The sequence below is a fragment of the Pinus tabuliformis genome, chromosome 2_1, assembly GCF_031772625.1.
Source record: "Pinus tabuliformis cultivar Carrire ecotype Pingquan chromosome 2_1, CPIR1, whole genome shotgun sequence".
Lineage (NCBI taxonomy): Eukaryota > Viridiplantae > Streptophyta > Pinopsida > Pinales > Pinaceae > Pinus > Pinus tabuliformis.
This window is the reverse complement of record NC_142299.1, coordinates 613,214,207-613,238,823: the sequence shown is the minus strand read 5'-3', so window position 1 is coordinate 613,238,823 and position 24,617 is coordinate 613,214,207.

Here is a 24,617-nt window from a genome sequence, read left to right as displayed (position 1 = left end):
CACCTCATCTATAAGAAGAATATTGAGGAAAATATCAAGTGACAAGCAATGATGTTGATGAAGCTATGTTACTATATCCAATCCAACACTTTTATGGTGTGACCCAATTACAACCTGACAAAAATATCATACAAATAAGGGATCATGCTGCTTGACACGACATCGAAAAGCAAAACATTGAGGAAAAAAAAAGAGATATCCAATGCTTTCAAGATCATGAACACCAATTCCAAAATGTGCAAGTAACTCTATTGAACATGCAATTTGCAATGTGATCTAAAGAGTGGATGCAAGTTTCATGACAACACATTTTTGTTATAGATCTCTTTCATATAGTTAAGGTCAGCCCAATTAGTAATTGGTGGTTCAAATAGCGTAGGGCTTGTACAAGTAGATTTGATTTATTTGGAGGGATATTCATTTATTAACTGAAATATTTTATGGTCATCTTCTCAAGCCAACATTACACAACTTATCTCACTATCTTAAGTGGCATCAATGACCAGGTTATGTTTTTTAATATTATATAATACATATAGTTAGAAATAAATCAAATATGGGGACAAACTTAGCCTGCAAGAAAATCCGCAAAATTTGGTAACCCTTCAAAGTTAAACTTGAACTAAAAGAAGCAGAGCATTGAGGAAAATGTTAGGCAATAGCCAATGTTTTCAAAGCTCACAAACACCAAATCCAAAATTTGGAAGTAGTGTGTTTCTGGATTGCTTTGAGGACAATGTCTCTCCTTTCTTGGATCTAGTTTTGTTTCCAGCTTTAGGTGCAATTACCACTTTGGAGTAGCAGTTAGCTATGGGCATCGATTCATTTCATGATGGAGTGTTTTCTTCTTCTAGTAATGTTTTAAACTTTGACCAATGTTGGTCCATCTGATTTTGATTGACGTTGGTCCATCAGAGGGGGTTAATCCCAAGTTGACCTTATCTTGGATTGTTTTGTTGCATATTCTTTCATCTTCTTCATTAGGTAAACCATAAAGGTAAGGAAGCAAATTTCATTCCCTTAAATCTAACTCCTCCAAACACTCAGGCTTAAGGGGCCAGATTGAGTAAATATGTCCCGTATTTAGCCTTTTTTTGACTCATTCATTGAAGCATTGGGTTTAGGCCATCTGGGAAGGTATGATGTGTTACTATTTATTCTTTTGGCCCAACGGTATTGATGTCTTCAATAACCCTCTCACCATTTTTCTTGAATTTGAATGATGTAACTTAATACATTTTTAATAGAATCCCCTATAGGATTTTTTGACTCTAACGGTTTGTAGAAAGTGAAGGGATGTGATATCAACCTCAAAAAGTAATACATTATTCTCTATGGACAAATATGATGTAACCACTGTATTATGCATTTTTTCTCAATGAATATTAAAAACCATGATATTTTTATGTGGATAAAAATATTACTCATTAATGGCACCAACATTTTTTTCATGTTTGAAACCAGGTTTCTTTTCTAAGAAATAGATATGAGTCAAGGTAGTTCATTTCCATTAGTGTCAAGCCTACCACTATGACCTAAAACACCTATGATAGGAGAGACACAAAGAAACCCTACATTTAGAAGGGATAATTGTGAACATAGTTTCAAAATAACCTCACCATTGGTTTCAATTTAAACAATATTTTAACAAAACAATAGTCATAAATAATGTGGAATGAAATGGAAAACATGTCAACATATAAATACTAATTGAAGAGAATGAAATACCTGTATCATCCCAGGATGGTCCTGGGTAGTATTTCTAGGCCAAGGTGTTCCATCTCGCATAATCCAGCCTTCTTAAGGAACCTTCTAAGCTTTAGCAACAAGAGAATGGATTCAGACCTTGAATTCTTCATATTCTCTCTAGAAATGATAGAAAAAGTGCAATCAAGATACTTATCAAAAGTTCAAAAACCAAAATAAAAGGAATTAATAAAAGCACAATAAACAGGTAGCCAATTATTTCACATCTACCTGCCTTCATTTCTCTGCATTCTTTTACAAAGGAAGGTTTCATTTTATCCTTCAAATAGTCTATCTTTTGAGAAAAATACCACTCTGGAGCCTTGGGTTCAATATCATTTTTCTTTTAACAAATGGCACTGATTTCCTTGCATATTATGAGGTTTAAGAAAGGGCTTCAAATGTTAGCATTGCAACTTCATCATTAGAGACATAACATGAAACTTTATTGACCTAATAGTCCACAGAAGGAAATGACAAAACAATATTAGTCATAACAAGAGGAGGCTCCTTCATAAGATCAATTATGCTAACAAAAATATCAACAACAATCAACTAAGATAAATAGTTTTCAAAATTTCTCAAGCTTCAGGAGTATATTTTTCATTATCTCAGATTTTCGACATCGTCGATTTTGTCAAGGAGCCAAATTAGGGGCAAGCAGATCTCGTCCCTCAACTAGTGGATTAGCATCTAACATTCTACGTTGAAATCTATCCCTTAATATGTTGCTCCTTCTGCTCTCATTTCTTCTAGCATTGGTCTGTAGGATTCTGGTAATTTCTTGGGCATAACTATATGCAAGGATGCCCCGTTGAGAATAGCTCAATTAGAGAACATTCCTCCCATTGTGTTTTTGCAAGCTCCTTCCGCTCTCATATCTTTTTGAAATATTTCTACTAATGGTCTGAACGCATTTGATAATGCCTCTAAAAATAATCACTTTGAAGAAGACCTAGTATATGTGACTTTGTTGGCCACCGTTCCTCCCCTCATGCAGTTTTTTATACCCCATCCTCCTTTTAGTCACGTAAGTTAGTTAAACCATCACACTATCTTAGAATTTGATATAGATGATTCAAATTAAATTCCTGACAACCATATTTCCTCGCCTTCCCCTTTCACCCCATTATCCTCCCCTCATCAATCCTCCTCCTGTCAACCCTAACTCTTCCCCATTACCAGTCAAACCTATTCTTTGTTTTCTATCTTTTTCAATTGAGTTTTTGAACAAGGTTGTTCATCTATACGCAACCAACCATCTTAGTTATGGTCATACCCCTCCCTCTAATTAATAATCTCCCATATTTGTTAATTCAAATCTCTCGCCCTATCAAAAACACCTCGTTCACATCTCTCATTCCGTATTCAACTCTGTCTTCTCATTTTCACAATGTATCTTCCGTTAATAACAATGTTTCTCCCCCATCCCCCTTTTGTTGGCACCAAAATCTAATATAAATCATAAGTTAACCTCTTGCCCTTAAATTTATAAATTAGTTAATTGAGTTTAGAATTTGATCCTCCTATTTACGGAATCTTGGAAAAATAGTTAAATTTTTCCCTAGCTCCAAGAAAAATCCCTATTGAAGAAATTATTTGCACATAGAGTATGGAATTAAAGACCTGCCTAATATTAAAAAGGTTATTAAAGAAAACTACACAGTTGTTCTGAGGAAAATTAAACCTCTAAAGAGAAACATAAGAAAATTTGAGTTCCTTGCCCTTAAATGGATTGATTGATATTGAATAACTAAGGGAATAAGGCGAAATTGAGGAGATTCCAAGAACTACTTCTTCGGGTGAAAAAAAGGTGCCATAAAGGAAGCACATGGTCGAAAGAGGGAAAAATAGGATTTCAAACAAAATGAAATAATTAATAAGTGGTGGATGAATATAATGAAGGATATTCATCACGATACTATGGAAATGAAGAGGAGTATTAGTGAGGATGGAAACATAGAGGCATGAGTAAAAGAGTTCAAAAGGTTTCAAAGGTGTTGAGAGAATACCAAACATTTGTTCAAAGAGGGGGATTTGATCATTATAAGGAGATGGGATAGATCCAGAATATGTGGGGAGAATATGTCTACAAAGTTGGAAGATAAAAGAGAAATGTTGGCATAAGGAGCTGAGCATGTTTTATTATATGGATCATGATTGTCCAAAAGGAAGCCTCAAGTTGTAAGATATTGATTAGCTTGTTGAGATAGATATCATCACAAAGGAAGAAGAGGAAGAAACACTTTGTAATGTGTTCCATTTGTTTGAACTAGAGGAGGCTCAAGTAGTAGACATGTTACACCCTAAGAAAAGTGGATCCAATCCAAACCAACCACCCTATGAATCTGTTGTAGTTGCTGCAAGAACCACTCCAAAAATATAGGGACCCTTAAATTTTTGGAGCCCATACACCAGGTCAAGCCTTTGGCCCCACCAGGTTCTACCCAAAAATTTCATCAGTATCAACAAGCCTGTGGAGGAATCTCAGTTTTGGCTATGTTAAACCAGGTCGCCAGTTCCTGCCTTGGTAGGTTAGTCGTAGGGTTGAAACGTGACTAAAGCTAATAATTGCGACCATGAAAACTATTGTGACCACGGCGACTGACAAGTCATAAGGTCGTGTAGTCGTGCCTCCACCCTCATAAAGCCCTTATGACTTCGCGACCTTCCGAGTCGCATAAGTCACAAGGTCACAATACACCTCGCTTCCCTGTCAGTCATATGTGCGACTTTGCAACTTTGCTACTCCACAAATCGCAAGGTCGCAATGTCGGTCCGCATCCTTCCATCCTCCAATGCGACCACGCGACCCATGTGACTATGCGACCTCCTAGGTAACATGGTCACATTGGTCACAATAGATGCACTCTTGACCCTCACGACCCCCACACGTGCGACTAGCTTATAAATAGGAAGTCACCTAGTCGCATTCATCAAGGCACCATTGGTCGCATGGGGAGCTAGAAGTCCCTCCGACTCGAATTCGCACATGCATCTGGTTCCGATAAGTAATGGTCCTCCCTCCTGCAATCATTGTTTCCTTCCAAGTGTCACTCTCGTCCCCTCCCGACCTCTAGCTTATCTCTCTCACTAGGGTTTATCCTTTTTACTTAGTGTTTTTCTCATTTCGTGCTTGACAGTTTGCCCTAGCCTCTTCACCTTGTGCCTGCACCTAGAAAGTGTGTTTTGTCTTAACCCTGATCCCCTAATTTTATCAGTAAGCCCAAAATACACTCCTGTAAGGGTGACCCTAGCATTGCAAGGTCATTTACTGCCTTCTCTAAGCTTCTCTAAGCCTTAGTCGCACATCCTGCGGCTGCGATACCATTCCCCACATGACTTCGCGACCTCCATCTGGTTGTGACTTGCGACCACCATCCTATTGTGCGACTTGCGACCAGATTTCATAAATTGTGACCTTGCGACCTCATTTTCACCACGACCTATGATCTCAGTTGCTCAGTCGCAGTCTTGAAATCTACGATTGTGCGACTTTCCTTCCCTGCGACCTTCCTGTCACTTGCTAAGGCTCCTTTTTGTTTTGCGGTATTAATTGATTTTCATGCCATCTCTCTCATTGTGTGACTGCATTTTTGACATGCCAGGTGACATTGATCTTGATTTCATATCCATTTCTTCTTTCAAAGATGAAATGGGCCACTCGACTGCTAAAGCTGCTCAAGGCGCCTCAAGAATTGGGGCATGGGAGGTCGATCTAGAAGAAGAGCCATCTATAAACGGAGACACTACTTGCAACATATGTAAAACCACTAGGCTATCTTGGTATACTCTCTACAAGGAATTTGCTAGAAAAGATATTCCAAAAATAGAGGAAGAATTCCAGGTACATATGAATGTCAAGAAGTCAAAGTTACATAAAGTATAGACACATCCCCCAGTGTTCCCGAGCATGGAAACCATCGAATGGATCTTGCAATGTACAGATACAGATGACTTGATGATGAGTGGTCATGATGGGGCACCCATAGCCACCATCTCTCAACAGACATCAGCACCTACTACAGATTGCCTAAGAGGCAACAAAATTTTAACACAAAGTGGCTCGCCGGGTTCACAACCCCAAAAAAAGACATCTTAAGGGATTGATGGCAAGACCCGACAAAATTCTGGGTTAAGATAGATTAGGCTTACAAGACAGAGGAGTTATGAAAAGTATATCAGTTAGTTGTTGTGATGACGTGCCGATTATATGGCAAGGTAGAATGTGATGTCTTTTTCGGCACATGGGTCCCTCTCATGTATGATGTCACCACTCAAGGAACTATTTTTAATTGGGCAAGCATCCTCTCATCGTCCTTGAAGACAAACATAGTTGCTAGCAAAAGCCCACCCCCTGAGCAGCCTCCAGAATTTCATATGTCGTCGTACCTCCTTGATTCTGTTTGTTCAAGGTGCTACCTCGAGCATTAGAGCTATAATTGGGACACATCAGTGGCCCAACCTGTCCACTGCCACTACAAATTCTTCTGGGACATAACTTACAAAGGCATGTTGGATGTAATATCTGAAACATTTATTATCCCATTATACCAACTACTGTTTGGGGAAGAATCACCTTGCATGTCATAGAGAGCCACAAAGACCATGGTCAAAGTAGGTCATTGGTTCCCTATTGATGAAGGAACAGTCGTCAGAGTGTTCAATACTCATAAAGGTCCTCGTGCTCTTCCCAAGTTTGTCATGGATAGGACACTTCTGTGAGAGGTATGTTACCAAATGACGTAGGGTTTCTTGAAGATATTGAACAAAGGCAAGAAGAAATCATGGCCACCTTTTCCTATCACTATTGGGGCATACGTGGTAGAAAAATTCAAACAGGTAGAAGCACAAGCCAAAGCTTTGAATGGGAGCCATTTTGTGGCCCTAAATTACTGAACATATGATCCCAAGAAATTCGTGGCCACCCATTGCAAGAAGGAAAAATTCAGTTGGTGTTTTGCCCAGACCAAGAAGGACCTCGAGGATGGAATTAGGAATTGGTATAAATCCATGAGGGAAATCAGCCCAAGTGAACACCAGGCCATAGATGACGAGCTCCTCGATTATTACTAGAAGGATGTAAGCCTCAGAGAAAGAGTTTCGACCGTGAAGAAACAATGGCATGAAACACCAAAGGGAGCCGAGGAATTGGGGAAACGCAAAGGAAAAGAGGTTGAAGACCCCCTAAGTGATAGCGAGGAAGAGGAAGTTATGCTCGTACAAAGAAATGCCAAATTGGCAAGGAAGAAGTGAGAGCTCAAGAGGCAAAGAGAACTGGAAAGCAAACAGTCTCAGGACTTTGATGACCAGAGCAAGAATGAGAAAAGGAGAAAACAAGAAGAGGTGAAAAGGCGACAAGAAGAAGAAAAGAAAGCACAAGATGAGATAGAGAGAAAAAAGAAAGAAGAAGCTTAAAAGGAAAAACAAGCAAAGGAAGTGTTGGCATTATGATGCATGGGTTGTACTTGATGGAAAACAACTCATAGAAGATCAACTCACTTATATATATCTAGATGAATCTACGGAAGAGATATCAGATGACAATTCTCAGTATGACAAGTCCGAAGGGGGAGATTGTTGGCATTATGAGACAAGTGTTGTCCTTGATGGAAAATCACACAAATGATAAATTATAGTGCAGCAAATTTATTTGATAAATTATAGTGCAACAAAGTTTATTCCATGTAGAGAAAAGTTCACGCACTTTTATGCAGAGAAAAGTTTATTCCATGTAGAGAAAAGTTCACGCACTTTTATGCAGAGAAAATTTTATTCCATGTAGAGAAAAGTTCACGCACTTTTATGCAGAGAAAAGTTTATTCCATGTAGAGAAAAGTTCACGCACTTTTATGCAGAGAAAATTTTATTTCATGTAGAGAAAAGTTCACGCACTTTTATGCAGAGAAGAGTTTATTTCATGTAGAGAAATGTTCACGCACTTTTATGCAGAGAAAAGTTTATTCATGTAGAGAAAAGTTTACGCACTTTCATGCAGAGAAAATTTCCCTTCTTGCAAGAGAAAAGTTCACGCACTTTAATGATTGGTTCATGGTATTAGTCTGACAGTTTTTGATCTTATGGTTTTGGTCCATGGTATTGCATCCAAAAGTGTTGATCTCACGCACTTTCATGGTTGGTTCATGGTATTAGTCCGACAGTTTTTGATCCTACGGTTTTGGTCCATCCGTGGTATTGTGTTATTATGGTTTTGGCCTGTGGTATTGTGAAAGGCCTAAGACTATAAAAGAGAAAGGAGATCATTTGGCAAAGCATCATCTGAATTATTGAATATCTGAAAAAGTGCTAGATCTGGAATACTGTGATTGGGTTATGGTGCAGATCTGGATCTAAGCTAAAGAGGGATCTCACCGGTTGATGGAAAACAAGATCTAAGGATAGATCGGGATCAAATGGTTTGAAATGAACTATCTCTATATATTTGATTATGCTTATTCTAGATCTGTATACTGACGCTTGTAATGATCTGAACTGGGTATAACTTGAGTTTGAAATCACTGCAAGTCATGTTTGAATATTTATAGATCTGTACGCGGGTTGGCTTTGGTGTAAGCGCGTATGTATGCAGGTTTGGTTCATTGTAGTAGCGTATACAATTTGAGCTATGATATTTGAAGTCACAGGTGGTTCTGGTTGTTGATGGGTTCTGATGACAGTTTAAAGGTGTCAGTATTATGCATATCCTGTTTGGTTGATTGTGTTTAGCTTCAGTATTGATGGATGAGAACTAATATTGGATCAGGATCATAATGGCTCATATTTATGTGATCTAATGGACTAGATCTGGGTGCTAACACATATATTATCCTTGTATATGTATTGATCTAGTGTTTGGGTGATTCAGAAGATTGATTGGTTATGTGCTTCAATGATATTAATGGGTCTAGTATGAAAATTGGATGAAACGTGGCCTTTCAGATTATGTGTTGTGCTTCAGGAGTATCCAGTATGAAAATGTATGAAACGTGGTACCTGGAGGAGAGAAGATTGTAGGCCGGCGCCTACGTACTAGTATCTTAGCTAGTACAAGAGCTAAGGGGGTGGCAGCTCCCTTCCAGTAGCAGTTGAAAACTTTGGAGCATTGTAGCAGGTAGCATCCTGCGTACTAGTAAATGGATTGGCTAGTACAAGAACTATGGGGGTTGTAGCTCCCTTCCAGGAAAGACTGGAGAACGAGAGAGGGTTGTAGCTCTCTTCAGGTAGAAGCCTGTGTACTGGTATAATACTGCACCAATACATAAATATTGTAAAAGGATTTTCTTATTAAGAAGAAGATTGAGATGACTTGCAGCAGGTGGTTTTCTCCCACATTGGGTTTCCACCTTATATCATGGTGTTCATGCGTGTGGCTTATGTGTGATGATATGTTCTATTTTACTGCACCTGTTTACTGTTAATATGGTTGATAATGTTATAATGCACTCATTAAGGATCAACTAACTGAATCATAAGAAGTTGTGGAAGTAGCATATATGAATCTGAATATGGAAATGGAAAAGTTTTATTGATGTGATAATACTGATTCACCCCCCCCCTCTCAGTATTATTTCCAACAGGAAGCTAAAAGGAGAAAACAAGAGGAGCACAAAATATTAGAAAAAGAGTTGAAGAACATGGAGGAGGAACTAGAGAGGAAACGGGCACTAGCAGAGGGAGAAAATAGGCAGCAGGAAGAAGTTGTTAAGATGGACAAGGAAAAGGAAACCAAGAAAAATGAACAAGGGGAGACAAGAAAAGTAGTCGACTTCAGCTCAGGACAAGGTGAGCTTCCTCCCTTAGAGGAACCTCTTGCTACTCCCCTCACTGGTGGACACCTTCCCCTCTGAGAGCTGGGCATCTTAGAAGATCAGGACGAGGAGGTCTTAGATCTTAATAAAATCACATTTGATGAACCACAAAATTATACAGGAGAGGAAGAAATATTGCAGTAGGAACCCAGTCGACCCGTTGTCAGTAACTACGATAACGGATATCGTGCCCAATATCACGACAAATCCTCAAATGATCGGCTCTACTGGAACAAATTTCGTGACTGCCACATAACACAAGGTCACTCGAATGAGTAAATAAATTGTAGACTTGAGAAACAGGCCATACACATCCGAGCCAAGGGCCACCATGGTGGAACAGGAGAAGAAAAGGATGGAGGAGGATAACACGACACTCCGCTTGTTACACACAAGCTCAATAGAATTCCAAGTAGTAATCGCATTAGAAACAGAGACCCTACGGGAGACCGTGGCAGTGGTTTTTGAGGAAATGGAAAAAATACACCACATTATAGCACCCATCGTGGCCATTCAAACTCACACAAAATATAGGGTCGCCATGTGCAAATAAGCCATGATTGCTTTGGATAGAATACATGAATTGTCTGAAAAGTACCCCGAAGCCCCGACAGTGGTCCCTAGGAAAGATTGGATCGCTATGCAAAATACTAGTGTCCAACTTCGTATCAAAGTTCAGTCCAAAGATATATTAGCCAAAGATGTGGAGAGGGTGCTAGCCTCCTACAGACAGTTTTTCAATAGCTTGGAATCAGTGATTCAACTACATGGGGTCCCCTCTATAGGGGAGGTTGGACATGCAAAAAATTAGGAGGAGATCAACAGTGAAGCACGGGCATTTGTAGAGACATATAGACAAGCATCCCATATGAGAGATATGCCGATCACTAGAGAAAATATCAAGCGTTATGTAGTAGAACTAGTGAGGTTGTACACCAAGCTAGGGACCTTGAATAATCACGTGCATGACAAACAGAACACCCTCCTCCCAGATGCGCTTGAGTGCTTACAATAACATGATGAAGACCAGCCACAGATCTCCCCTATTGTGGCAGAATACAACATATGACACACTTATCTGACAGAACGACTTGGTCTCAACATCTCAAAACTTGCCATCAGTAGATTAGACAATTAGGTTGATAGCCATTTTTGTGACATTGTGTACTACAGTAGCACATAATTCCATGTGAATGTGAAAGTTCATGTAAAATGACAAGAGTCATGAGGTAGCCCAAGAGTCGAGGGTAGAGCAAGGTTCAATTTGATCCTATAAATATAACCTCATGCCTCATTTGGAAGGGCTTTTTGCTGAGGAATATTTTGAAGATATGTATATATATTACTTTAGAGAATTGATGTCCTTATAATTAATACAAGGGTTGATTATACATCTTCACTATTGGATTCTTCAAATATATATGTGCTTGTACCATGAGTATTTTCTTCACTTGATGGATCGAATGTTCCTGAAAGCCATTTGATGTGCAGTCTCCTCACATTTTGTATCATACTTCAAATCTAGTTTTGCTACGTACGAATCGTATTTGGCTTACTAACTCTATAATCGTGCCGGTGAACTATTTCTTTTGGTATTAGTATAATCTGTCTTGACTGCACAGTTATGTACGCTTATAAATGATTGCTTGTTGTGAACTGATTTGCAATCGTTAAGAATTATTTATCTAGTGTACATAAGTCTTATCTAAATTCCTACTAATAGTAACTTTATATAAGGTTGTGTTGTTTACATTTTGGCTATTCATGGTATATATGGTACAAGATATTTGTCAATTATTCTATTGTGTTTATTAAAGTTCATACATTCGATTAAGTTCATATCCCACCTCTGTCTGAATCTAGCTCTACAAAACTGAACGACAGTCGGACCTACATACTGGAAGGGATCCCAAACACACACGGTGCAAGCTCTAGTTGGGAACCTACACTAGGGAGATCCCCTTAACTGTTGGTGTAAGATGAATCAACATGATCAAGGAATTGTGGCATGTAACCATCCAAGAAAATAGCTGTTGATACCCTATTATGCATTTTGGTAGCTCTGGAATTCAAATTCTGGTAGAACATGAAGAAAACGTGGAGCATTCGGGATCATAGCCTTGCATTCACAATCTAATCAGAAATCAAATATTAGACAAAGGATGCATCCAACCTGAGAATAAAGGATTAATTAGAGAATGTTTGTTTATGAGGTTTATGAATAAGTTCATCATATTCAAACTTCATTGATAGTAGCTTGTTTAAAAATGTAGTTTTTAAATTATTTTAATTGCTTTTGCACAAACATCAAAAGTGTTGAAGAGCCTTTCATATAGAAACACATCCATGTTTTAGTGTTTCATTACCCTCATTGTATTGGTTAATTCTTATGATTCAAGTTTTTGGTGAAAATACTTTATTTTTATTATTGGATAAAATCTAATTTTTGTAGGGGGTGGTAGGAGTGGGAGGGGTGATACATTTCCCTGACGAACATGGAGAAACCAGATACGCTTGGAATTTAGGCACAACCACAAAAAAAAAGTGAATTCCTAATGTTGTGGAAAGGACTAGATATCACTAAGAAAAAATCCATAAGAAAATTGTATATTATTGGTGAGTCTATGATAGCCATTAGAATGATTGTGAAGTCTCAATCGATAAAGGAATCTTTCTTCCCCCCTGTGATGAGATGAATTCTCCTTCAATTGGAAAAAAATCATGAAATACCCCTTTACCATGTGCTAATGCATTTAAATTTAAATGGGGAAGTAGATGGTCTAGATAATTGAGGAGTGGATTTGGGCATTGGAATCTCATAAATAAATTAAATTTCCTAAGGTTTTTTCCTTTTTCCATAAGCATATGCAATAAATCCTAGAACAAAGAGACATCAAGGATAGTGGAAAATTGGAATCCCAGTCTTGGTTATTAAACACTAACATGCATGGTAAAGTGGGAGTGACACTATTCAAGAGTCCACTGGGAGGCTCAATACTTGTTTCCTTGGCTTCCCACATGGCCTTTGCAACAAACCAAAACTGGTCCTGGTCCTGGTCCTCATTCCCCAAGCCCTTGAAAATGGGCAATTTTACTCAATTCGCCATATTGAACGGTGGTGGAGGTGGTGGCGGTGTGGGCGAAGGTGTATGTGGTGCAGGTGAATATGGAGGTGGTGTGGGTGGATGTGGTATTCGTGGGATCCCTCACCTTATTAATTGGATAGCGCTCTGTGGAGAAGCCTGTACTGCTTCTTCATCGTCACTCAGAGGAGGCTCGATTAGTGGGCTATATTCAAGTCTTGTTCCCCTTCTATCTTTGAATAAAATTCCACTTCACGTAGCTCCAAACATCAAGGTAATTGCATAACTCGCTTTTTCACACAACAAAATCTTAATCTAAGTATTCAAAGATCTTAGATATTTACGTCCCGGTCCCTTGAAGAAGCATCGCTCTGCTTCGCTGTAGTTGACTAATGTATCGACTGCGAACTCTGTCACAAACCCTCCCAAGGATATGATCAATCCAGTGATCGACAGCACACACGATCTTATATTCAGATGCTTCCAATCTTCACACTAACTCCGGGGTCCAAAATATGGGACCGTCAAGCCTCCACCTTCTTTAGCCATTTGCCAATTTAGCGATCCACTCGTATAGTTAAACAGGGAATGAACAGAAGAAAATTTCGTGTATCTATGTGTACAAATACCTATCCAACCACCGTTCTTTCGTCAATCGCTAATTTTTGTTTTCTTGCACCGTGAATTTGTGAATCTTTCTATCCAACCAATCTTCAATTTCCTTCTTAGTTGGATTCGCATGATGTGACATGACACATCTCTTTATTTAGATCCCAGTCCCGACAATGGAACCATTTGTTGGCTTAGGGGGTCCTGACTTAGGTTCAAAGTTAGGTTAGCCAAACAAATCCCTACACTACTAGCCCTTCCTGCATCAATCCACAGAGTGCGACTGGAGTGTCACTGGAAGCAGCATGGGGGGATGTTGGAATGAAGTTTTCACACCCAGAGATCAGTGTAATGTCATTTTATGCCATAACTCTACCTTCCAATAGATTGATAAGCCTTTTAGGGATTATCGATATACATCTCTTAATCACCGTTAGACCTTCACGAAGGTATACGATTGTCTTTCGTAGACCTTAAACACGTGAATCAACTACTTGTGCGCTTATGTGATTGCTTCTGTGTTTACCCAGATTGGCTCAAGTATCTGATAACTTTAACATGCATTAAGATATTCTTCACTTAAACAAATATTATAACTTGCATTGTATAACAATGTAAAACATACAGATTCGCGCATCAACATAGCATTAAATCATAAACCCATTATTCATCGTAACATAATCGCATTCATTCATAACGAAAGTGAAAGGCAAAAACACAGATATTTCTGGAACAACATCTTTATTAATGCTTAAGATCTTCTTATAGACTCAAACAACCCTACACACTCAGCTGCAGTGGTCCACACACTCAACTGCGAACTCTACTCTAGGCATCTGCGCACACAACCACAGAGCCTCTCTTCTACTCTAAGACTCTTTGCTCGTCACTTCTACTGACCCATTACATTCATATCATTCGCTACCAAAAATTACTGTAGACTCTTCTAATACTTTGCATTTTATACAATCCCATGGTCCACGGACCATGGGTAGATCTTCTAAAGCCGACACATCTTACATAAAATAAGGGTAAAAACCCTTTATGTCACTTTACATCTACGTGCTCCGCAACCACATCTTGCATAGACTTTACTCTTTATATACAAAAAATTGGGCTTTCAGCCCCAAAAATTGACCTTAGGGGACCCTATCCCAACAACTACATATACTTACATAAAGTCGACATATAATATTAGATAGGCAAGTTTCTTTCATCAATTGCTTTTGAAGATGCAACATCTTCCATTCGTGGCATTAGTTCAAATGAATCCTATTTGTTAGCTTCAGATCTAGACATAGTCATGAAGATTGTTTCTAAAGTACTCTAGACAAGATTTCACCTCTTCACATTGTCAGTGAATATGGAAACATTTAAATAAATACCATGCTTAAAGTATGTCATCATCAAGGAAGAAATCTTGGAATTCTCAATAGGATGCAAAAACATGCTCCTTGAAGCAATCAATAACATTTCTAAATCATAAATAGGTTGAGTTACATGTACCTCAATACTCTCTTGTAAAGTATCCACGCCATATAGTATTTTATGTCCTTTTAGAAATTTGTATATTCTAATGTTTAAATACACTTTTAAACATAACATGAATTTGCATGTAATTACATGTACCTGTTTGTTTGCATCAATGTTTTCTCAATATGGAGTTCTAGCATGCCTCTTCCATTGTATGTAATATTGTATTATGTGCATACACTTATTGACAATGTTGTTGTTTCCTTCTTGTAAAAAGTCATGGAACTTGATGGGTTTAACAAAAATATTTGTTTTCATGTATAGTTGCAAATTACTTGAATGTTCCTTCATGCATATTATTCTAATGATAAGTTACCATAATAATATTTTGGTCTTCACTTGCTATTATTTTTTTGTTGCTATACAATGGAATCATTTTTTCCCTTCCCAATAACATTCTCATTTTTCTCTTTGTTACATGTAGGTGCCTTATCTTGTTTGCAATAACTTTTGCAAATTTCCACTATTTCTAATGATGAACGTGCCAAAAAATACTATGTTGCAAATAAAGAACAAATAAATGCACGTCAGCATGAACTTTATCATGCTAAAAAAGACTCTACAAACTCCCAAGAAAGTAAAAAAAGAAACACCCACCAGTCACCCTTTGAGCCATAGGATGCAACTTCACAGTTACTGTTAAACCTGGATGTAGTTAACACTTACCATTCCCAAAAAAACATCTTTTACAATCAACATATCACCTTGCTCATGAAAAACATGCACACAACTCATTACACCATTAGCTCCCTTACTTTCAACAATGCCCACACTACTGATGCACATAGTGAATTTCATGAAAATATTGGTAAACTCCCTCCCAAATTTCCATGCTCCATTTGTCTTGAATCATATCCTAGAATCCATCTTCGTAACTCCAACGAAATGTATAGCTTCTTTAGATTCTTGTCCAAAAGACATGGTCATCGCTTCTCATTGTCAAACTGTTGGAAATAATACTGAGAGGGGGGGGGTGAATCAGTATTATCACATTAATAAGACTTTTTCATTCCCATAATCAGATTCATATATCCTACTACCACAACTCCTTATGATTAAGTTAATCGATCTTCAATGAGTGCATTAGAGCATTATCAACCATATTATCAGTTAACAGATGCAGTAACATAAAGTAGATCATCACACATAAGGCACACATATGAACACAATGATATAAGGTGGAAACCCAATGCGGGAGAAAACCACCTGCTGCAAGTCATCTCAATCTTCTTCTTAATAAGAAAAATTCTTTTACAATATTTGTACTGGTGCAGCCTTATACCAGTACGGGAGCTACAACCCCCTTTGCTCTTGCACTAGCCGATCCATTTACTAGTACGCAGGCTACTACCTGCTACAATGCTCCAAAGATTTCCTTTAGCTCTTGTACTAGCTTAGATACTAGTACGTAGGCGCCGGCCTACAATCTTCTCTCCTTCAAGTACCACGTTTCATCAATTTTCATACTGGATACACTGAAGCACAACCCATAACTGAAAGGCCACATTTCATCCAATTTTCATACTGGACCCAACAACAACATTGAAGCTCAAACAACCTTCTGAAACACCCAATCAACTGAAATAACCAGATCAACAATAATAGGACCAAACCCAGAATACAACAATGATAAACAAAGATTTTAAGAGAAGGAAGCACCCTGCCCAACTGCTAGCCTGAGTCCGGACTCACCCTGCTCAACTGCTAGCCTGAGTCCCGGACTCACCCTGCTCAACTGCTGGCCTGAGTCCCTGGACGCACCCTGCTAAACTGCTAGCCTGCGTCCCTCGCACTGAGTCTACTGAACTGCCTGCGTCCCGGTGCACCTGAACCCTTCTGCGCCTGCGTCCGGCGCACCTGAAACTCTTCGCTCCTGCGTCCCGGACGCACCTGAACCCTTACTGCACCTGCGTCCCTCCGGGCATAGATGATTTCAAGACTTTAGAAGTAACCCAGACAATCAGATCCACAGATCTGAACATGCGCCAAGAGATTTCGGTCCATTAATAGATTCGCCTTCATTAGATCTAGACTAGATCTCACCAAATAAGATATTCAAGCCAAGACAATTGCTCAATCCAAATGAACTCCTTTGCTTTATATAGGCAAGCTCCTCTCCAAAACATGGAACAATACCACGAGCCGACACCATAGAAACATAAAACCGTCGGCTAGATACCACACAAGAAACCCCCATGTGCTTTTCTCTGCCTTGAAATGTGTGCACTGGGTGGACGCACCCCTTGAACGGCTGGCCTGCGTCCTTGGACGTGGGTTCTGCATGGTATTCCTACGGGTACGCACCTTCTGAACTAGCTTCCTGCGACCTTCATAATTTTTCATTAAAATGAGAGCTGATCATCAACTTCTGCTGCTGACTTGAAGAATAGTGAACTACCACCTGAATGGGTTGCCATCAAGGACAACACTTTAGCCATAATGCCAACAATCTCCCCCTTTGGACTTGATGGCAAATCTTACTAAGAACTTGCCATTTGATTCCTTTGAGCTGTCCTGCATCTATGTATTATGTTACATCTGATATCTCTTCTGAATGTATATAAGTGAGATGGTCTTCTATGAGGGGGGTTGCCATCAAGTACAACACATGCATCATAATGCCAACAATCTCCCCCTTTGGACTTGATGGCAACAACACCAGATCACTCTCCCCCTTTGACATCAAGGGCAAAGGGGTATGCTCCCCCTAAGAACATGCTCCCTTTGACTATGAACCAAATCTGCTGAAGTCTCTGAATGAGCTCCCCCTTTGTATATGTCATGGTGCTCCAATCTGATAATGGTCTTTTTGAGAACCAGCTGAGATGTCTGCTCTGCTGTATGGTGTTTTTTCATGGTCAAGCTCCCCCTGACTGTAAGCAAGGTCTGCAAAAAGATGTTCTACAAGAAGAACATGACTCTATATATATCATAAATGACCTTCCTATCACCCATCACAATAAGGATCATCCATCCAACCAAGTGGGAATACATCAGAAATATGAGAACCAAATACATTACATCTTCATCCCATGCATAGTGGGGGACATAGGCCGTTACATGACCTGAAGAGATGACTATAATAGATATACCATTACAATATGAGTCTTGCTACGACCTTCCAAACATCTAAAGATCATGACAAACAACAGCACTGTATAATCTGCTCCATAGTATCTGTCAACATCAACTCATAACCATCCAGATCTACATGAATCAAGAGCCATCAAATGAAAGCATCAGCATCAATCAACATATGTATGAATAATCATCCCTGTATCCAGCCAACAATCCTCATCCATTTGTGCCAAGAAAGAATTCATGCATCATGCTCATGTTAACATCATCATGAAATGCGTATGAGTAACTCATCATCATCATGTCTCCAACAATGCGACTTTGAGTAACCACGAAATCAGCCAACCTCATCCATATATGTGCCAAGGATAATAAAGACTTCATACAAGCATCATTAGAGAATCAACCATACATCTGATCATGTGACCAACTCATAATAGCAAGATGAATCATAAACATTGTCATCAAGGACCATAATGCCAACAATGCATTTAGGACATATGCTCCCCCTGAACCAGTGCCATCTGTTAAATCTTGATCATGTATATCAAGAAGAATCAGCCAATAAATGCTTTGAGATAGATACGCACTTCATCTTCTGCTGCGCTGCGTCCTGTTGCTGCAGGGACGCACCCAAAAACACTATCGCGCCACGTACTTTTACTTCAGGGACACACCTGATCCTCAGTCGCTCTGCGTCCCCACGCAGATTTTCAGTTACTGAACTGCGTCCTGGACGCACCTGGACTTGGTCTGGCCTGCGTCCGCACGCAGGTCTCCTGTTACTGCACTGCGTCCTGTACTTTCAGCTTCCTCTGATTCTGGTATGTCTGTACATTGTACTGTGCCATCCTTTTCTGACTGTACTTCCTTTTTCCTCCATATCTTCAAGCGTGATGATGACATTTTCTCCTTTTGATATGGTGCCCGAACTTTGTTCCTACATTCCTTGGCTATATGTCCAAGCTTGTTACATGCATAACATCTTACATGTTTCATATTCCTCCTGTAACAATCAGTAGCTTTGTGACCAAACATATTGCAAGCAAAGCAATATCCATAAAAGTACCTTGATTGAGATGACCTTTCTGCATAATGGTCTTGAACTCTTCTTCTTCTACATCTAGCTGCAACATGTCCAAGATTATGACATACATAACATTCAACATTATTCATAGGAGGAGTAAAGGATTTTCTTTGAGGAATCTCTTTCCTTGGTTGATGATGAGATTGATCTTTCACTTCTTCGTTGATCACTTTAGATTTCCTTTTAGAGTTTCTTGCCTCACCTTGTGAACTAGATTCACCTTCAACAGATTCATGGAAACCAAGACCAGTCTTTATAGCAGGGGACCTTTGACTACTAAGAATATCATCCAATACTTTAGAGCTATCTTGAAATCGTAAAAGCTTATCCTTTTCTTCTAGTTTACCTTTCAAGATATTTACCTGAACCTGAAGCTATTCTTCCTTTTCAAGAGATTTCTTTTTCAAAACTTCTTCAGCTTTCCTTCCTTCTTCCATTTGTTACCTTAGTTTGAGAATTTCTTTTTCTTGTTCTTCATACAGATCCTGCTGCATTTGACGAACTCGGAAGGCACATTCCAGTTGAGATTTTAAGCTGGTGACTTCGTTTTCTTGTTTTGCAATAGCTTGGAGTCGATCTGTATTTTGCTTCTTTGATTCTTCAAGATCTCCTTTTAGTGAGAGGATTGTAGCTTCAAGATTTTCATAGTAGCTGGATCTATCTTTGAGTTTCTTGATGGTTGTGCTTATTTTGTTGACTTCTTTTCTTAATGATGTCACTTCATGCTGCAATTTTTGACATTGGTCTTCCTTGTCCTTGAGTAGCTTTCTTACCTTGTTTCCTTCTTCTAGTTGTGCCCTTAGTTTGGTAGCTTCTTCTTTGAAATCACATTCCTTTTTGTTTAATAGATCTTGTTGATCTCTAATTTTGTCTGTCAGCCTTTTAAATTCTGCCTCTATTTGATATCTTTCTTGTTCACCCATAAGAGCAAATTCAGTAGTTTCGCTATCACTTTCATCTCTTTCACAAGGAAATATAGCTGGAACATCAGAGGATAACACATTCATACCTGATAATGACTCTGAATCTGATTCTGAATCTGAAGAGCTTCTTATGCCTAATCCCCAATCGATTCTTCCACTGTCATAGTTCTTCTGAGATGACTTCTTTTTCTTATTAGCTTTCTTCTTAAGCTTCTTTCCCATTGTTCCACGGATCTCCTTCAAGCGATCAAGCTTCTATCAAAGGACCGGCTCTGATACCAATTGTTGGAAATAATACTGAGAGGGGGGGTGAATCAGTATTATCACATTAATAAGACTTTTTCATTCCCATAATCAGATTCATATATCCTACTACCACAACTTCTTATGATTAAGTTAATCGATCTTCAATGAGTGCATTAGAGCATTATCAACCATATTATCAGTTAACAGATGCAGTAACATAAAGTAGATCATCACACATAAGGCACACACATGAACACAATGATATAAGGTGGAAACCCAATGCGGGAGAAAACCACCTGCTGCAAGTCATCTCAATCTTCTTCTTAATAAGAAAAATTCTTTTACAATATTTGTACTGGTGTAGCCTTATACCAGTACGGGAGCTACAACCCCCTTTGCTCTTGCACTAGCCGATCCATTTACTAGTACGCAGGCTACTACCTGCTACAATGCTCCAAAGATTTCCTTTAGCTCTTGTACTAGCTTAGATACTAGTATGTAGGCGCCGGCCTACAATCTTCTCTCCTTCAAGTACCACGTTTCATCAATTTTCATACTGGATACACTGAAGCACAACCCATAACTGAAAGGCCACATTTCATCCAATTTTCATACTGGACCCAACAACAACATTGAAGCTCAAACAACCTTCTGAAACACCCAATCAACTGAAATAACCAGATCAACAATAATAGGACCAAACCCAGAATACAACAATGATAAACAAAGATTTTAAGAGAAGGAAGCACCCTGCCCAACTGCTAGCCTAAGTCCGGACTCACCCTGCTCAACTGCTAGCCTGAGTCCCGGACTCACCCTGCTCAACTGCTGGCCTGAGTCCCTGGACGCACCCTGCTAAACTGCTAGCCTGCATCCCTCGCACTGAGTCTACTGAACTGCCTACGTCCTGGCGCACCTGAACCCTTCTGCGCCTGCATCCAGCGCACCTGAAACTCTTCGCTCCTGCGTCCCGGACGCACCTGAACCCTTACTGCACCTGCGTCCCTCCGGGCATAGATGATTTCAAGACTTTAGAAGTAACCCAGACAATCAGATCCACAGATCTGAACATGCGCCAAGAGATCTCGGTCCATTAATAGATTCGCCTTCATTAGATCTAGACTAGATCTCACCAAATAAGATATTCAACCCAAGACAATTGCTCAATCCAAATGAACTCCTTTTCTTTATATAGGCAAGCTCCTCCCCAAAACATGGAACAATACCACGAGCCGACACCATAGAAACATAAAACCGTCGGCTAGATACCACACAAGAAACCCCCACGTGCTTTTCTCTGCCTTGAAATGTGTGCACTGGGTGGACGCACCCCCTGAACGGCTGGCCTGCGTCCTTGGACGCGGGTTCTGCATGGTATTCCTACGGGTATGCACCTTCTGAACTGGCTTCCTGCGACCTTCATAATTTTTCAATAAAATGAGAGCTGATCATCAACTTCTGCTGCTGACTTGAAGAATAGTGAACTACCACCTGAATGGGTTGCCATCAAGGACAACACTTTAGCCATAATGCCAAAAATCTCCCCCTTTGGACTTGATGGCAAAGCTTACTAAGAACTTGCCATTTGATTCCTTTGAGTTGTCCTGCATCTATGTATTATGTTACATCTGATATCTCTTCTGAATGTATATAAGTGAGATGGTCTTCTATGAGGGGGGTTGCCATCAAGTACAACACATGCATCATAATGCCAACACAAACAACATGGACCCTAATCCTCAACCACATGTCCTAGCTTGTCTTTCACATATAGAATAAATGCTCATAGCTAGAGTAAACTTGATACTCTAAGTAACGCATGCACACGATGACCAATATAAATACATTGACCACACAATATGCTTCCCATAGGACATTACAAGAGTAACCAACATGTTTCCATGGCATGTTGAGGACTTATAAATCTTCCTACTTTCCCGTCGTATATTTGAACATCACGCTTATGAATGCATTGTAAGTAGACATCGTGTTATATCCACATTGGAATACAAACTGTCAAATGACCCCTACTATAAAATTTCTCGCATTGACCATAACGCGCTTACATCCTTACCAACATTTCCCATTGATGTCCCTCATTCCCTTCACCATTCTAATACAATAGATCCAGTCACCCAACTATCACCTCAAGCTCCATTTGAATCCACCCTAGATTCCACCAACCCAGTTATTCAACAAACATCATCACTATTCCTAATACAAATACAAAAGTCCAAGAAATACGACGATATTTACAAGCACAAAACCACTATTCTGGTACTATAATTGAACGGCCTCTAATAAGACTCTATCCAATCAATGAATACAACACATAAGATCCTTCTTCTATAAATTTCCCCAGAGCTTTTCCCACTAGAGTTACAATGGCCAATCAACCAAAACTCAAATAAATTCAACTGCATGAATACACACTTCACATCGTATGTTACCATGACACCAGATTCAGAAAACATCGAATATGTCAATACTGCATATACAATATCATGATGTAACATCACAATCAAGAAACAACCTCCATATTCATGAAGAAAAAAATCACAGATTTCTTCCCAACATCTATCCATGATCTGAATGTTCGACTAGAGAAATTCCCAGATGAGAAGTTAGCATAACAAGTTTGTGATTCAACTACTCCTTTTGTGGCACAAGGTTTTTTTTCACAAATCTAAGAATGAACTAACATACATGATATCTCAGCTTAGTCACCCAATATTATTCTTCACATTGGGCGTTACTGATACAAAATGGTTTAATCTTCATGTAGTCATTCCAGGCAGTTAACCTTGTGATGTTGTAAAAAAACAAAAGTGGAGAAATGATAACATTATCTCCAACCCCCATTTAACATCACTATATATGCACCATAGATTCACAACATTCCGTGAAGTTATTTTAGAGAAACACTTTTAGACAAAAGACTATTGGTATAGGTACACACTCTGTCAGAATACTTTCGTGATTTTATAAGCATTGAACTTCAACCAATGCAAAAGTTTCTAGGCATGAATGAAAAAATAAAGGGTATGCACACATTCATGGTTTCCTTTGGATAAAAAATGCACCTAACCTCGAGGGCTTTTACTAGGATTACATAGAAGTAATTGATAATGCTAAACATTTCCTCAACATATAAATATTAGCTTGGAACCCCCGTCTTTCAAACCAACATGTTCTTCAGCCCAATTTGGAAGACTCGTGTTTAGTATCCACACTATATATCTTCATAGCTGATCCTTTTAATTATTATGAACAACTTGTCAATTGAATTGAATGACACACTAAATTCACTGAAATCACATGCCTAAGAAATAAAGGCTCAACAGTTGAGTGTCATTATAAAGCACATTGGGAATTACATCCAACCAAATCCTTATTCATTGACTCCAATGGTCAAAATACGTACACCCATTCTCACAATGATGATAGGTTAAATAACCATACCATACTCTCTATTTGGCGTGCAAATGTTGATTTCCAACTACTACTGTCACTCCATGTCATTCAAAAATACTTTTCCAAATATGCATCCAAATCAAAAATAAATTATAAAATCTTCCACCACATGCTACATAGAATTTTTCTCGCTTCAGTTAATGTTGTTCCTGTGACATCCACAGTTCAAAAATTCCTTACACAAAACCCTTTTAATTGTGACATTGAAGCACAAGAAACCTGCCATATGCTACAAAACCTAACATTTACAATGTGTAGTTGAAACTTTTGTTCCTTAAATGTAAGCCAAAATATTTATATGTGCCTTCCACAAAACAACGCCACCGCTTGTCCATCACCACACTTCATATATGGATACATGACATGCCCATATCCCCTCTAGTCTTCATCACTTATAGAGCTAGAAAGATGAACTCCTTCATTCAGTGCCTTCACAAAAGAAGCTCCTCCAATGCCTACATTAACATCTCCAACAGGTTTCACATAATGAATAATCTCTCTCCATTTTAAAACCATACTTTATATATCTATTAACAATTTTTACATTCACTCATTATTAATGAATAATCACATATTTTACATTTTTATTATATTTTTTCTTCTTCTTTCTTATTGAATTCTCTCTCTTTTGGATCAAGACCTATGGAGTCATGCATATCAAAGTTATGTTTTTGAAGTAGACTAAGTTGCATTGCACAACATACAAAAATGGTTTTTACCTGCGTCGAATCTAGACATACCATTGTTTTGCCTTCGACCAACTTTACAACTATTATTTAAGATTAAATCTCTTCTCAAATGTATAATTCATATACACGAACCTGACATAATGTGAGCAATTGGAGCTAACTAGAAAAGTATAAATATGAATCTTCATGAGCGTATAAATCATCAACAGTGTTCAATATTCCATGGTTCCCCTTTTATTTATGACTAAAAGTATTGAAACTTCCATGGGCAACTAGATTATACCTACACCAAGGCAACTTCAATTTCAAGCACTCTACATTTTAAGTATAGGACCTATTCT